A 16,915-nucleotide genomic window follows, 5' to 3' on the forward strand; every position below is an offset into this window, starting at 1 on the left:
AGTTTGGTTCATCAGGCTGACCCCCAGTCTTCATGGAGGAGAATACTGAGTAGTTTGGTTCATCAGGCTGACCCCCAGTCTTCATAGAGGAGATTACTCAGGAGTTTGGTTCATCAGGCTGACCCCCAGTCTTCATGGAGGAGATTACTGAGTAGTTTGGTTCATCAGGCTGACCCCCAGTCTTCATGGAGGAGATTACTGAGTAGTTTGGTTCATCAGGCTGACCCCCAGTCTTCATGGAGGAGATTACTGAGTAGTTTGGTTCATCAGGCTGACCCCCAGTCTTCATGGAGGAGATTACTGAGTAGTTTGGTTCATCAGGCTGACCCCCAGTCTTCATGGAGGAGATTACTGAGTAGCTTGGTTCATCAGGCTGACCCCCAGTCTTCATGGAGGAGATTACTGAGTAGTTTGGTTCATCAGGCTGACCCCCAGTCTTCATAGAGGAGATTACTGAGTAGTTTGGTTCATCAGGCTGACCCCCAGTCTTCATGGAGGAGATTACTGAGGAGTTTGGTTCATCAGGCTGACCCCCAGTCTTCATGGAGGAGATTACTGAGTAGTTTGGTTCATCAGGCTGACCCCCAGTCTTCATAGAGGAGATTACTGAGTAGTTTGGTTCATCAGGCTGACCCCCAGTCTTCATGGAGGAGATTACTGAGTAGTTTGGTTCATCAGGCTGACCCCCAGTCTTCATGGAGAAGATTACTGAGTAGTTTGGTTCATCAGGCTGACCCCCAGTCTTCATGGAGGAGATTACTGAGTAGTTTGGTTCATCAGGCTGACCCCCAGTCTTCATGGAGGAGATTACTGAGTAGTTTGGTTCATCAGGCTGACCCCCAGTCTTCATGGAGGAGATTACTGAGTAGTTTGGTTCATCAGGCTGACCCACAGTCTTCATGGAGGAGATTACTGAGTAGTTTGGTTCATCAGGCTGACCCCCAGTCTTCATGGAGGAGATTACTGAGTAGTTTGGTTCATCAGGCTGACCCCCAGTCTTCATGGAGGAGATTACTGAGTAGTTTGGTTAATCAGGCTGACCCCCAGTCTTCACTTGAAGTTATTGAGGGATGATGATATTTTGACAATGTGAAGATAACAATTCCAGAGTATGGTACCTCTGTATCTGATAGAGAATTGACTATGTGAGGTGTGGCAGTGGAGAGGGTGAAGGTTATCGCAGTGTCTTGTGTTATATAGATGGATTTCAGAATTAACCTGGAAGAATCCATTAAAGGGTTTAGGTAAACTGACTGGGAGGTATGAGTATTTGTAGATGAAAGTGCATAATTGGCGTACATTAATGTCGTAAATAGAAAATATATTGAGTTTCTTAAACAAAGGTACAGATGGAGCCAGGTAATTAGAGGAGGTGTCTAGTCTTGCAAATGTATCTTGTATGATGAGTAATTTCTGTAAGTAGGAGGCATATGTACTGGCCCAGACAATATTACAGTAAATGAGATATGGGTAAATGAAGCTATAGTATAGAGTTAGGAAGCAAGCCTGATGAACCAAACCACTCATCTTTCTGATGATACCAACAGATTTCATCACTTTGCTGCTGACAAATTGAATATGATCTTTCCAGGATAACTTTTCATCAATTAGAACTCTGAGGAATCTAGTGGATGTGACTTGTTCCATTTCATTCCCAACAATTGAGATTCTGGCTCTTCTTTTACAAAATGTCTTATTCTTACTAGTGACTACAATAAAGTTGGATTTTTTTAACATTTAAAGATAATTTGTTTATCTGGAACCATTCAGGAAATGTGGCCATGCCGGAGTTGGCTTCATTAATTAGTTAATCAAAATTATTGTGTGATAAATTGAAATTGGTATAATCAGCAAAGAGAACTGGAAGTACGGTAGAAGACACAGAAGGAAGGTCATTGATATAGATTAGGAATAACAAAGGTCCAATTATTGAACACTGTGGCACGCCACAGGATATCTTGGCCCTGGCAGATGCACAGCCTTTTGCATAAACAAATTGTTCTCTATCATAAACATCACTATATAGCCAATTATATGTATAATCATGAAAACCATAATAATGCAATTTAGAAAGGAATATTTCATGATCAACTGTGTCAACCGCTTTGGATAAATCGAAAAAGATGCCAAGAGCATATTCATTGTTGTTCAGGGCTGTAAAGATTTCCAAGGGCTAACTATTAACCCTCTGGAGTCTAATCCCTGTCTAAACCAGGGGAGATTAACCCTCTGGAGTCTAATCCCTGTCTAAACCAGGGGAGATTAACCCTCTGGAGTCTAATCCCTGTCTAAACCAGGGGAGATTAACCCTCTGGAGTCTAATCCCTGTCTAAACCAGGGGAGATTAACCTCTGAGTCTAATCCTGTCTAAACCAGGGGAGATTAACCCTCTGGAGTCTAATCCCTGTCTAAACCAGGGGAGATTAACCCTCTGGAGTCTAATCCCTGTCTAAACCGGAGGAGGGGGTTCTAAACTAACAATTACATTGTTTTAAGATGATCATACCAAGGATGATTTAGCTGTTTGATTTTTTATTTTAAGACCACTTAAGGTATCCAAAAAATATATAGAAAAATTATTGGTTGAAACATTGAATTTGGCATTACTACTATTAGCCAATAGAAACGCACTGAATAACAGATTGACTACATGGAACAACAGGCCCCCCCCAACCGTAATTCACATTAAGACCACAAGATGTCACCTAATTACTTTCCCAACACTTCCCTGGCTGCTACTGCTCTTGCCCAACAAAAGTTACCGTTTAGTACCCTTTTTATCCCCTTATTTTAGTTTAGTGCATATCTCCATATATATTTCTATTGTTTGTTTTTTTACTGGTACCGGGGACCTTCAGACGAGTCTTGTGAGGTTTGTGGACGGAGAACGCCGTCGTGTTCGTGAGAGTCTCATCTTTCAATAGGGTGGTCACAATCCCAAACCGTTCCGACACCACAGACGTTTTTGTGAGACGACCGATTTTCGGGATGTCTCATAGTCTGACAAACACCGCTCTAGCTCTGCCACTTTTCACGGCAGATGCGGAAGGGCGATATCGGCGGATGCGTTGGATTGAGACATGCAGCCCATGCAAAAAAAAACAGATAAAGTATCTATAGCTTAAATTGACGGATTTTGATGGGTATTTTTTTTATTATGTTAGATTTCCGCGGGGCCGCGGAAATTATCGGCTAAGGGTTAATGTTTTGTTTTCCAGTGCAAAATGTTTTGAAGATGTTTTTGTTGCATGCCTTAATGAACATGACCCACCTCATGGACCTTGCTATTTATTGCAAATCTCCAAACAACATGTAGTATAACTATTCTCCAATAGAGGGCACTAAACGCCCAGGCTAGAAGACGCTACACAAGGGGGCTTTTTTTGCCTGCCACTGCAAATGTTAGTGGAGGTGCCTGAAAGAGATCCTGGCGGGGAATCGGAGGAGCCTAAAGTGTTGGGGAATCGGAGGAGCCTAAAGCATTGGGGAATTGGAGGAGCCTAAAGCATTGGGGAATCGGAGGAGCCTAAAGCATTGGGGAATCGGAGGAGCCTAAAGCATTGGGGAATCGGAGGAGCCTAAAGCATTGGGGAATCGGAGGAGCCTAAAGCATTGCCAAAACATACAGTTAATAATAACCACAGTTAACCTCTCCACCCTGACCGTCTGTGAGTCAGCATGTAGTGAGGGCTTTCCCTGAGAGTTGGTTGGCTAGCATATTTATAGACACGTGCTTTAGGAAACGGGGGATCACGGCTGTACTCAGCAAGGGCTTCCCCTGGGCTGGCAGGGAGTAAGTATTTATGGATACCGTGTGTGTGTGTGTGTGTGTGTGTGTGTGTGTGTGTGTGTGTGTGTGTGTGTGTGTGTGTGTGTGTGTGTGTGTGTGTGTGTGTGTGTGTGTGTGTGTGTGTGTGTGTCTGTGTCTGTGTGTGTGTGTGTGTGTGTGTGTGTGTGTGTGTGCTCTTCAGGAAACAGGCAGGAGATCGCTGCAGTAGATAGGTGTGTATGTGGAAGGAAACACAATGGAAAAGATTTCCAAATGCTTATATCTTAAGTGTATGATTATTTTATTTTAATTGTGTCTTATGCCTGCCAGAAACGATTGCCCTTCAGGGCTGAATTACCTTTATTACATTGCATTGAATTGACTGTTTGTAATTTATGTTACATAATAACATTATAATTTATAATGCCATGATGTCATACTCATTTAGGCTTTCGCTGCACACTATTGAGGATGATAATCGTATTTTTCAGACTCAAAATATTGGCACATTGAACCATGTCACAGACTGTAGTTTACTAACTCTGTGGATGGTGCTAAAACAATGATGTGACATCTATTCTGGCATCTTTATGCACTTTCCCCATAGCCTTCATTAGATCATGCTTTCTCAGTATGGAAGAGCCTAGTATGTTGGTATTTGATACTTAATGCATGTTGTAAATAGAATATACTGGTAGTATGGTAAGTACATAGTATATACAGTTGAAGTCGGAAGTTTACATACACCTTAGCAAAATACATTTAAACTCAGTTTTTCACAATTCCTGACATTTAATCCTAGTAAAGATTCCCTGTCTTAGGTAAGTTAGGATCACCACTTTATTTTAAGAATGTGAAATGTCAGAATAATAATAGAGAGAATGATTTATTTCAGCTTTTATTTATTTCATCACATTCCCAGTGGGTCAGAAGGTTACATACACTCAATTAGTATTTGGTAGCATTGCCTTTACATTTTTTAACTTGGGTCAAACATTTCGGGTAGCCTTCCACAAGCTTCCCACAATAAGTTGGGTGTTACGGATACAGGTATCCTGTGTCTTTTTGTGTTTTTCCTCTCCTTCTGCCCTAATCACATGTGTCCTGTATGTTCCTGATCGGTGGTCGTTGGGGTGTCTGCTGATTGCTGAGGTGGACCAATCAGTGGACATTCCTCTGCATTGCACCACTTGTTTCTGGTTTTTTCAATCACACATCCCATTGTTTAAAAGCCAGTCAGTTGTGTTTGTTGTGAGAGACTATTTTCCGTATGTGAGTATGGATACTGTGGTGTTTTGTGTACTCACTCATTTGCTGGTTACTCTGTTTGGTAACTTTGTTGTGTGTTTCTGGGAAAAGGGGAATTTAAGCAAGTTGCCCTTGGGCATACATTACCCGTAGGAAGAAAACTGTCTAAAAACACTAGTTAGACCTGAGCGGACCACCCACTGTATTTTTGTATGATTAGCAGTAGCTTAGCGGTTCTTGAGGCAGGCAAGATCAGTTTAGGGGTGTTTTACACTATTGTTTCATTTCTTGGGTCCTGCTCAGCCCTTTTTCCCAAACCTTTACCGTGTGTTCAAAAATAAACCTTTTATGTTTGACAGTAGTTTATGGTTGTCGTGTAGTTTTTGTTCTCACTGTTCCATGTCACGCTTCTAATTTGCATGAATTATGTTACGGGTCTCTTGTCCATCCACCCTAGACGTTTAAAGCCACGGGGTTCGTAACATTGGGTGAATTTTGTCCCTTTCCTCCTGACAGAGCTGGTGTAACTGAGTCAGGTTTGTAGGCCTCCTTGCTCGCACACGCTTTTTCAGTTCTGCCCACACATTTTCTATAGGATTGAGGTCAGGGCTTTGATGGCCACTCCAACACCTTGACTTTGTTGTCCTTAAGCCATTTTGCCACAACTTTGGAAGTATGCTTGGGGTCATTGTCCATTTTGAAGACCCATTTGCGACCAAGCTTTAACTTCCTGACTGATGTCTTGAGATGTTGCTTCAATATATCCACATAATATTCCTATCTCATGATGCCATCTATTTTGTGAAGTGCACCAGTCCCTCCTGCAGCAAAGCACCCCCACAGCATGATGCTGCCACCCCTGTGCTTCTTGGTTGGGATGGTGTTCTTTGGCTTGAAAGCATCCCCCTTTTTCCTCCAAACATAACGATGGTCATTATGGCCAAACAGTTCTATTTTTGTTTCATCAGACCAGAGGACATTTCTCCAAAAAGTACGATCTTTGTCCCCATGTGCAGTTGCAAACCGTAGTCTGGCTTTTTTATGGCGGTTTTGGAGCAGTGGCTTCTTCCTTGCTGAGCGGCCTTTCAAGTTATGTCGATATAGGACTCGTTTTACTGTGGATATAGATACTTTTGTATCTGTTTCCTCCAGCATCTTCACAAGGTCCTTTGCTGTTGTTCTGGGATTGATTTGCACTTGTCGCACCAAAGAACGTTCATCTCTAGGAGACAGAACGCGTCTCCTTCCTGATCGGTATGACGGCTGCGTCCCATGGTGATTATATTTGCATACTATTGTTTGTACAGATGAACGTGGTACCTTCAGGCATTTGGAAATTGCTCCCAAGGATGAACTTTTCTGAGGTCTTGGCTGATTTCTTTTGATTTTCCCATGATGTCAAGCAAAGAGGCACTGAGTTTGAAGGTAGGCCTCGAAATACATCCACAGGTACACCTCCAATTGATTCAAATGATGTCAATTAGCCTATCAGAAGCTTCTAAAGCCATGACATCATTTTCTGGAATTTTCCAAGCTGTTTAAAGGCACAGTCAACTTAGTGTATGTAAACTTCTGACCCACTGGAATTGTGATACAGTGAATTATAAGTGAAATAATCTGTCTGTAAACAATTGTTGGAAAAATTACTTGTGTCATGCACAAAGTAGATGTCCTAACCGACTTGCCAAAAGTATAGTTTGTTAACAAGAAATGTTTGGAGTGGTTGAAAAACATGTTTTAATGACTCCAAGTGTAAAGGACGTGATGCTGCTTGCTTAGCGATCACCGCTTCCTCCTGATTCGGCAAATACCAAGGCTCAAACCCAGGACAAACACATATGACCAATCATTTTGACACCCATCTTTTCCTCTTTATTAATTATGAAATTATGAAAAATATGAATAACATTCCACCGCAGGAACTCTACCTCACATATGACCACCCTCCTGAAGCGTCTTACCCAGTCGCACCACAGAAAAGCTATTTGGCAGCACAAGTGGAGATGATGCAGGCTGAGGAGGAAGTTCCACAGATCCCCATCTGCTAAACAAGCAATAACAAGTCCATACCCATTTAGGAAAAAAGCATTTTAATGTATTCGGTAATGTTACACTTATTCAGATTTACCAGAGGGTTCAAATTGCAATGAGTTGGAGGCTGGATAGCTTTGTCAGCATAGCGGAGGCTTCACACTTTTATGAGACGAACATAAATAGAATCTACAGTGGTGGGAGAGGTTGGAATGAAGGCCAAACACTCAGTCAAAACAGACTAGATACATGGAGTCAGAAGGCAGTTTCTGGAGCAGTGAGCAGTTACCCGCTCTATAAGCTTACTTTAAGGTGCAGGTTTTGTGACATCTGTGGTTCTGAAACACAATGGCCACCCTCCATGCTGACTACATTGAAGACGCATGCCAGATCTCAGAAGGATTTGATTTTTATTAACGTATCAGCTAACTACGTCATATGGTATAGCAATCTGATGTGGCACGCAAACATTGGTTGATTCAATGCAACCAATAAGAGACTCTGGAATCATGATCTGTATGACCTAAAGAGAAAGGTCCTGGGCCTTGCAGTGTGAGGGCAAGATGATCAGACTCATTGGTCCCACACTGATGTCATTTCAATGTTGTGATTTTGAACAGATTTAGAGTTCAACATGTAAATAGAAAGAGGGAAGTGGATTATGAACAGGTTTTGAAAGAGGAAGCATTAACTTCTTGAGAAAGGAAGGTTAGCTAGAAAGTCACAGTCCATATGCCACATTATTGTAGCTATTAGAAAGCTGTTGGTGTGATTCCTCATCAAACTAGAACAAAAATATACCATTGTTTTGGGGATTTTCACATCATTTAATCCCCAAAACAATGGTATATTGTTTTGGGGGAAGGATTGTTTACATATATTTGACATTTGTTTCCTTTTTGGGGGAGGGGTTGAAATATTTTGTTTCACAAACACAAAAACAAAACGCCAACGATACAAAACATTCTCTAAGAGGACCATGTACCAAATCTTAAAGCAGAATTGATAAAATAATTACTTCAAGTCGGAACATTTGTGACATTTAACGGCCCTGTTAAAAATCAGGTATGTGGTTTTCGTTAACGGCTGAACGGAACATGACCAGAGGGGAGTGTGTTGTGTACCTCCATACAAGTTGATTTGCTAAGTTTAATTGAAATTGTTGTCATATTGGTTTAGATGTAAAGGTAGAAAGACTTGAATTTAACATTGAACATTGATCAATGCCTAAGAAGCCGGTGGCCGCATACACAATTACTGAGATGATTGCGATATTAAAGTTGAATGTTATTACGACTGTTTGACATATTATGACTTTTTTGGTAGGGCCTACATGGCCCTGTCTGTGGGATAATTTGCAGGAGTATAAAGCAGAGGCTCCTATCATCAGGTCTTCAGTCATCCCAGATATAACAGCTGCCATAGAGGTCATGGTTATTACCAAAGCAGCAGTTAATTTTAAATGTTTTAAATGTTACCTTTATTTAACTAGGCAAGTCAGTTAAGAACAAATTCTTATTTACAATGACGGCCTACACCGGCCAAACCCGGACGACGCCGCCCCTATGGGACTCCCAATCACGGCCGGTTGTGATACAGCCTGGAATCGAACCAGGGGGTCTGTAGTGACAGGTCGACTGCCCTTGAAAACCAACTTCTCCTTTTTTTCTAAACGTCCTATGTGGCATGATATGAGTCAGAGACATTTACTCTAGTGTCAAAATGGACTACAAAGTGTAAATAGGATCATTTTGGTCATAAAAACTGAGTTTGGTAAGTGACTGAGTAACAACGGGTAAATGAAGGTTGGGTTAGGATTACAATTCATCCCCCGTTTGCATATTAACTAGGTGTGTGCAGATCTCATCATACTAGTATTAGTAATCATATCCGTTTTATCACACTTGATACTTGTAATCGGATTTACTCGTGATCGGAAAACCCGCAAGTGTGCTTTAAATGCTGGTAAAGCCTATACCTCACAGCGCATCTCAGAGCACGTCCTTATGTTCCTTCACACACATTGTTCAAAGGTAAACGACCCCGAATGATGAAAATGCCCATTATTTACTTAATTAGTCCTATTCAATTATAAACTAAATAGGCTAAAAAAATAGCCTAATGCTTGGCTGGCTACTACTGCCTGCATTTATTCCAGACACAGATTTAGAAGGTAGGCTAATTCGCCCCATATATTGTTTCACTTCGGAGGAGCAAAACCTTTCTCTCCCCACACTTATGCCACAACATTTGTACAATCAAAATAAACGTTATTTTATTTTCGAATGATCTGTTGCTCGGTAAACATGCCTGGGCGAGGACAGAGTTTGGGAAACCCTGTACAACGCCAAGTAGAAAGACCCCCCAAAAAACATACGCCTCAGCAAAGTCGACCAAGAAATAACTACATTGAACAACAATAACTAGCTACGGATTCTGACGCGTGACTGCGAGTGAGTGAAACAGAGCCGAGCGTGTGTCTGTCTGGGGAATTGAGAGCAGAGGGAAAGCGGCATGTTCTAATCCAATCGTTGCAGCAGGCTCAACCGATACCCCGCCCATTTCTTTACAGACAGAAGAACTAGCCAATAGTTGTTGAGAGCACACAGCGCTTCACGCTATTTGAGTTAAAGAGAGATACGTGCTGGCAGCGGCAAATTACTCATTTTTTTCGATCATGTGTAATTACAAAAAATATATATCCATACCCGTTAAGATAGTCGTTTTGTCCGAGTACTCGGCACACCCATATTCTACAGTATTATGTGAAGGACGGTTTATTCCACATGAAACTGTTACACTTGAAAGTTATCGAAACACTTTTGTTTAGAATATCTACATAAGTTCAGCAATCGCATGCTTCTCATATTCCTCTGTAGGCTACTCAGTACAGGAAGTGTGCCATCCTCCCGCATCTCAGATCTGCGTGTAGTTATGGTACTCTGCTCGCTGGACCCATGAAGCAAACTGTCATATCCTGGATGGAGTGTCATGTGCTCCACCCCTCTACACATGAGAGCATCTTAAGCAAAACAACATCAGCTCACTCATCAACTTTCACCAGCTGACGTTGTTTAAGTGACTTGGCCACTACAGCACATCAGGGACTGTGGCTCAGGGAGCAAGGAGACGCTTCCTTGGATCTGTCTGTTGATGAGCAGGAAGCGTTCATTTCAAGCCTGCATGGTAATTTCAATCCTGTATGTCCGTGTATAAGGACAATTTCTGGTCAGACATGTATGGGATACCTTTCTTTGGAGGAAACCATGGCATGGGATTGCTTCAGACAGATCCTGCGTTACCTCCGTTTTGATGACAAAGAAACGACAACGCGATGCCTGGAAACAGACAAATTCGCTATGGTATCCGACATATGACAATTTTTGACTGCTGTCATATCGACACTTATATTCATTATAATGCCATGCAACGGTTCTAGCGTTAAACTGGACAACCTATTCAACACCTTGTATTCAACTCATTCACAGGCAGACAGGAACACTTTCCATTTTTCAAATCAGTCTTCCAATAGTGCGACTGGATGTGAAGTCTTTCATTTCTAAACATTGATCATTGGTGGGGCCATCTAGTGGATTGGGCGGTCACTTGTCCTTTCTCTTCCAAAAGGCTTGGCTAGGACGAGTCCCCTGCTCTCCCAGTGTGTTCCAACAGCTGCAGCTGAAGGGAGGGTGTGGGATTCCCAGTTTTATTGATGTTCTCTGTTATGGACTTTACTTGTATTGTCCTTGACTGTGTCTTCCTGCAATCTCTGTTGTGTTTACAATTGAACTTCTAAAAAATAAAGATGTCCAAAAAGAAGCAGGTATTTGACTGGTCCGTTTAATAATGGCTATAACAGGTATAAGTCTGTTCCATATATGGTCATATCCTCTGGTGCACAGCTCAAATGGCATCAGATCTGCCAATAAATCAAAACCAAATTACCTTAGATATGTTGCTGTGGAAGCTGGATGTATTTCTGACACACCCGTTTCTGAACATGGCCATATTGGGATTGTAAATGATCTGTTGCTTTGGTTCGCTTCTTGTACCTCTGCTATCGACTGTATGGGATCAAATTTTAGTTTAAAGAACCGCTCAGCAGATGTGGTTTGATACCATCTCTATGACGGAGGGTCATAAAGCAATCCCAAACGACTTCAGGCTGCATGTATTTCTGACACCTAGTTTCAGATCATGGTTGGAGAAGGTCACTGACAGGGTAATACTTTTGACTATTTGTTTGTCCAAAGATCTGTAAAGCTGGAAAACACAACAGCTCCACATTTGATCCAAGTGTTTATCCTTGTAAATGTATTAGATTAATATTACATTTAGCCCTCCTTTAACTTCACACTGCATACTGAAAAGTGAAGACCTCATACCTATACTGTGGACCACAGAGAGATCCGATACAGGCCAGCACATTATTCTGACTTTATTAGTCGACCATGAGGTCCTCACATTGCTGACACCGTAATAGATTTACAGCAAGATATGTGACCTGGAAAATAAGATCTGAATTAACTGAGCCAAGCTTAGTTGTTTTGTGGATCCATGCAACAGCATGTGACATTTCATATCTAGATTTTAATTTGGATTGGCTTTAACATTTTAATGGATGAATCATGTAAAAAAAAATGCTGAAGTGAGCCAAAGCTCTGGGGTGTCTCAGGCAAATTACTGTCTGTGGTCATAAAACTACTATGTGAGCACAGACTGAGTCGTTTTTACAGAACAAAATATATTGGATCAAGTCACTATCTGATCCCTGCAAGGCCCTGCTAAAATACTTCAAATATGTACAAAACAGTTTTATAATGCCAGTTTACTCAACTGCTTAATGACATCTGACAGTTAATAACATTATATCAGGGTCCTGAAACTCTTGTTCTGGACAGCCCATCCACATGGTTTGCAGGCTCTTGTTCCACCACAGCGGATTCAGCTGGATCAACTTGTTGTGAAGGGTCATGCCACTCCTACAGGACTCCCAATTGCTCCTAATTAACCCTAGGCCACGCCCCTTCCCTAGATCAGAGAGGAAAAGGCGAAGTGAGAGGTTTTACTCTTCTCAAAATCTGTCCACAAAAAAAAAGCCCACGAAGTGAGGAATTTTTTGTATGGAGGTCAATGAGAGAGTGTCTCAGTTTGAAGTTGTAATGTCACGTGCACAAGTACAGTGAAATGCCTTTCTTGCACGCTCTAAACACAACAATACAGTAATCAATATAAAAATAAGAAATAAGAACACGAGAAAGTAAGAAATCATAATATATACAGGGTCAGTAAGTTCCAGGACCATATTTACAATGTGCAGGAATACTGGAGTGATAGAGGTAGGTATGTATAGGGGTAAGGTGACTAGGCATCACGATACAGTATATGATAAAACAGAGTAGCAGCAGCGTATATATGAGGATTGTATGTGAGCGGGTGTGCGTGTGTGTAGAGTCAGTATAAATGTATGTGCATATTATGTGTAAGCAAATTATGTAGTGAGTGTTTGTGTGTGTGTGCCTGTGCATAAAGACAGTGCAGAAAATAGAAATAAAATACAAGGGTCAACTCAGAATACAAGGGTCAACTGGTATTTAGCAGTCTTATGGTTTGGGGATAGAAGCTGTTCAGGAGCCTGTTGGTGTCAGACTTGATGCACCGGTACCGCTTGTCATTGGGAAACAGAGAGAAAAGTCTATGGCTTGGGTGGCTGGAGTCTTTAACGATTTTCCGGGCCTTCCTTTCACACCGCCTGATATAGAGGTCCTGGATGGCAGGGAGCTCGGTGCCAGTGATGTACTGGGCTGTCCGCACCACCCTCTGTAGCGCCATGTGATAGAGGAAGGTGCTATTGCCATACCAAGCAGTGGTGCAACCAGTCAAGATGCTCTCAATGGTACAGCTGTAGAACTTTTGTAGGATTTGAGGGCCCATGCCAAACCATTGCCTACCCTCATCACCTGGGGTCGGCCCGTCTGGAAGTACAGGATCCAGTTGCAGGGGGAGGTGTTCGGTCCCAGGGTCCTAAGCTTGGTGATGAGTTTGGATTGGACAATGGTGTTGAACGCTGAGCTAAAGTAAATGAACAGCATTCTCACATAGGTAAAGTGCATTCAGAAAGTATTCAGACTCCTTCCCTTTTCCCACATTCTGTTATGTTACAGCCTTATTCTAAAATGAATTAAATTACATTTTTTCCTCATCAATCTACACACAATACCCCATCATAACAAAGCAAAAAAAGGTTTATAGAAATTGTTGCACATTTATTACAAGTAAAAACAGAAATACCTTATTTACATAAGTATTCAGACCCTTTGCTATGAGACTCGAAATTGAGCTCAGGTATATCCTGTTTCCATTGATCATCCTTGAGATGTTTCTACAACTTGATTGGAGTCCACCTGTGGTAAATTCAATTGATTGGACATGATTTGGAAAGGCACACACCTGTCTATATAAGGTCACAAAGTTGACAGTGCATGTCAGAGCAAAACCCAAGCCATGGCGTTGAAGGAATTGTTCGTAGAGCTCCAAGACAGGATTGTGTCGAGGCACAGATCTGGGGAAAGGTACCAAAAAAGTTATGCAGCATTGAAGATCCCCAAAAAGTTATGCAGCATTGAAGATCCCCAAGAACACAGTGGCCTCCATCATTCTTAAATGGAAGAAGTTTGGAACCACCAAGACTCTTCCTAGAGCTGGCCGCCCGGCCAAACTGAGAAATCGGGGCAGAAGGGCCTTGGTCAGGGAGGTGACAAAGAACCCGATGGTCACTCTGACAGAGCTCCAGAGTTCCTCTGTGGAGATGGGAGAACCTTCCAGAAGGACAACCATCTCTGCAGCACTCCACCAATCAGGCCTTTATGGTAGAGTGGCCAGACGGAAGCCACTCCTCAGTAAAAGGCACATGACAGCCCGCTTGGAGTTTGCCAAAAGGAACCCAAAGGACTCTCAGACCGTGAGAAACAAGATTCTCTGGTCTGATGAAACCAAGATTGAACTCTTTGGCCTGAATGCCAAACGTCACGTCTGGAGGAAACCTGGCACCATGCCTACGGTGAAGCATGGTGGTGGCAGCATCATGCTGTGGGGATGTTTTTCAGCAACAGGGACTGGGAGACTAGTCAGGAACGAGGGAAAGATGAATGGAGAAAAGTACAGAGAGATCCTTGATGAAAACCTGCTCCAGGGCACTCAGGACCTCAGACTGGGGCGAAGTTTCACCTTCCAACAGGACAACGACCCTAAGCACGCAGCCAAGACAACGCAGGAGTGGCTTCAGGACGGTTGAGTACAACATTATTGAGATGATTGCGACATTAAAGTTGACTGTTATTATGACTGTTTGACAAATGACTTTTTGGTACACGGCCCTGTCCATGGGATAAATTGCAGGACTATGAAGCAGAGGCTCCTGCCATAGAGGTCAAGGCTATTATCAAAGCAGCAGTTAAACTGGACAACCTTCTATTCAATTAATTATATTCAACTCATTCACAGGCAGACAGGAACACTTTCCATTTTCCCCATGATTTAAATCAGTCTTCCAATTTTGCTACTGAATGTGAGGGGTTTCACTTCTAAACATTGATCATTGGTGGGGCCATCTAGTGGAGTCTGTATGGTCATATCCTCTGGTGCAAATGGCAGCAGATCTGCCAATATAGCAAAGCCAAATTACTTTAGATATATTGCTGTGGAAAGCTGGATGTATTTCTGACACACCCGTTTCTAAACATGGCCATGTTGGGCTTGTAAATGATCTGTTGCTTTAGTTCGCTTCCTGTAACTCTGTCATGGACTGTATGGGATCAAATTGGAGTTTCAAGAACAGCTCAGCAGATGTGGTTTGATACCATCTCTATGACGCAGGGTCATAAAGCATGAAGAAATACCAAATGATTTTAGGCTGCCAGTTCCGGATCATGGCCAGTTTGGAGAAGGTCACTGACGGGGTAATAATTGTGGACCACTTGTTTGTCCAAAGATCTGTAAAGCTGAAAAACACAACAGCTCCCCATTTGATCCAAGTGTTTATCCTTGTAAATGTATTAGATTCATATTACATTTAGCCCACCATTAACTTCACACTGAATACTGAAAAGTGAAGACCTCATACCTATACTATGGAACACAGGGAGATCCGATACAGGCCAGCACATTATTTTGAAATTATTAGTCAACCATGAGGTCCTCACATTGCTGACACCGTAATAGATTTACAGTGAAATATGTGACCTGGAAAATAAGATCTGAATTAACCGAGCCAAGCTTGGTTGTTTTGTGGATCCATGCCACAGCATGTGACATACCACATCCAGATTTAGATTTTCAGTGGGTTTGACATTTTAATGGATTGAATCATGTTAAAAAAATGCTGACGTGAGCCAAGGCGCTGGGGTCACTCAGGCAAAACTACTTTGCGGGTCGTTTTACAGAGCAAAATGTATTGGATCAACAGTTACTATCGAATCCCACCAAGGCCCTGCTAAAATACAAATGTACAATAACAGTTTTATAATGACAGTTTACTCAACTGCTTAATAACATTGGACAGTTAATAACAGTATATCAGGGTCCTGCAACCCCTGTTCTGGACAGCCCATCCACATGGTGTGCAGGCTTTTATTCCACCACAGCTCTAACACAGCGGGTTCAGCTAAATCAAATTATCATAACCTTAATTTACTTGAAATCAGGTTGGGATTCCTATGAGTTGGGAGCCATCAGCCAATTAAGAAGAATATAATTGACTACTCTAAAATGGAGATAGCTTCAATGGCACTGCCCATGGTGTCAAAGACACTATAATGGCACAGATACAAATATGAGTCTATCTGTTGTACACACGATTATCTGCCCTCTCATTGGCTAAAATTGTCCCACCTAATCTCTTTTTATATCCTTTTAATTTCCATGTAGAAGTGGTTCACTGCACTCAGGATAAATGTCCCACTTGATTTCACTGCACATCTAATAAAGTTCCAAAACCAGTTGTACACACGTGATACGTTTCCTTGATAAGTCACACTGCAAAAGGGGAAACTATTGGCCTCACCCACTAAATGACAAGCTAATGTCTCATGGGAAGTGGTTTGTCTAATGTTTTAAAATACAACTTTATGTTTCTGCATTTCCAGTTGGCTGCAGTGAAGACGAGAGCACAGTCCAAGAAATGAAAAGGCCTTGATGGGGTCCTTCCAGATGGTCAGCCCCCTGCTCAACTACTGCATCCGTCAGCTCCCCCCTATAGGGCTTCTTGTACTGATGTGCTGGGTGGACACCGGGCATAAATAATTAATCAATATCCAACAATAACATTAACTCTAGAGAGGTATCAAATAAATACAGTGCATTCGGAAAGTATTCAGTCTCCTTGACTTTTTCCACATTTTGTAACGTTACAGCCTTATTCTAAAATGGATGAAATTACTTTTTTTTCTTCATCAATCTACAATACCCCATAATGACAAAGTGAAAACAGGTTTCTAGAAACTTTTGCAAATGTATTAAAATTAAAAACGAATATACCTCAGGTGCATCCTGTTTCCATTGATCATCCTAGAGATGTTTCTACAACTTGATTGGAGTCCACCTGTGGTAAATTCAATTAATTGGAGATTATTTGGAAAGGCACACTCCTGTCTATATAAGGTCCCACAGTTGACAGTGCATGTCAGAGCAAGAACCAAGCCATGAGGTCGAAGGAATTGTCTGTCGATTTCCGAGACAGGATTGTATCGAGGTACAGATCTGGGAAAGAGTACCAAAACATTTCTGCAGCATTGAAGGTCCCCAAGAACACAGTGGCCTCCATCATTCTTAAATGATGTTTGGAACCACCAAGACTCTTCCTGAGCTGAC

At 42.0% G+C, this 16,915-nt stretch overlaps 1 long non-coding RNA gene across 2 annotated transcripts; it reads left to right on the forward strand.

The window, feature by feature from the left end:
- Positions 1–3,711: 3,711 nt before the first annotated feature.
- Positions 3,712–16,417, forward strand: LOC121560203. 2 transcript variants are annotated; one of them, XR_005998905.2, is made up of 2 exons: positions 3,712–3,793; positions 16,192–16,417. It is a non-coding gene; the product is annotated as an uncharacterized LOC121560203 (long non-coding RNA). The 2 variants fall into 2 exon arrangements; XR_005998906.1 differs by lacking the exon at positions 3,712–3,793 and adding an exon at positions 14,297–14,337.
- Positions 16,418–16,915: the final 498 nt, after the last annotated feature.

This window comes from Coregonus clupeaformis, unplaced genomic scaffold (genome assembly GCF_020615455.1).
Source record: "Coregonus clupeaformis isolate EN_2021a unplaced genomic scaffold, ASM2061545v1 scaf1108, whole genome shotgun sequence".
NCBI classification, from domain to species: Eukaryota; Metazoa; Chordata; class Actinopteri; order Salmoniformes; family Salmonidae; genus Coregonus; species Coregonus clupeaformis.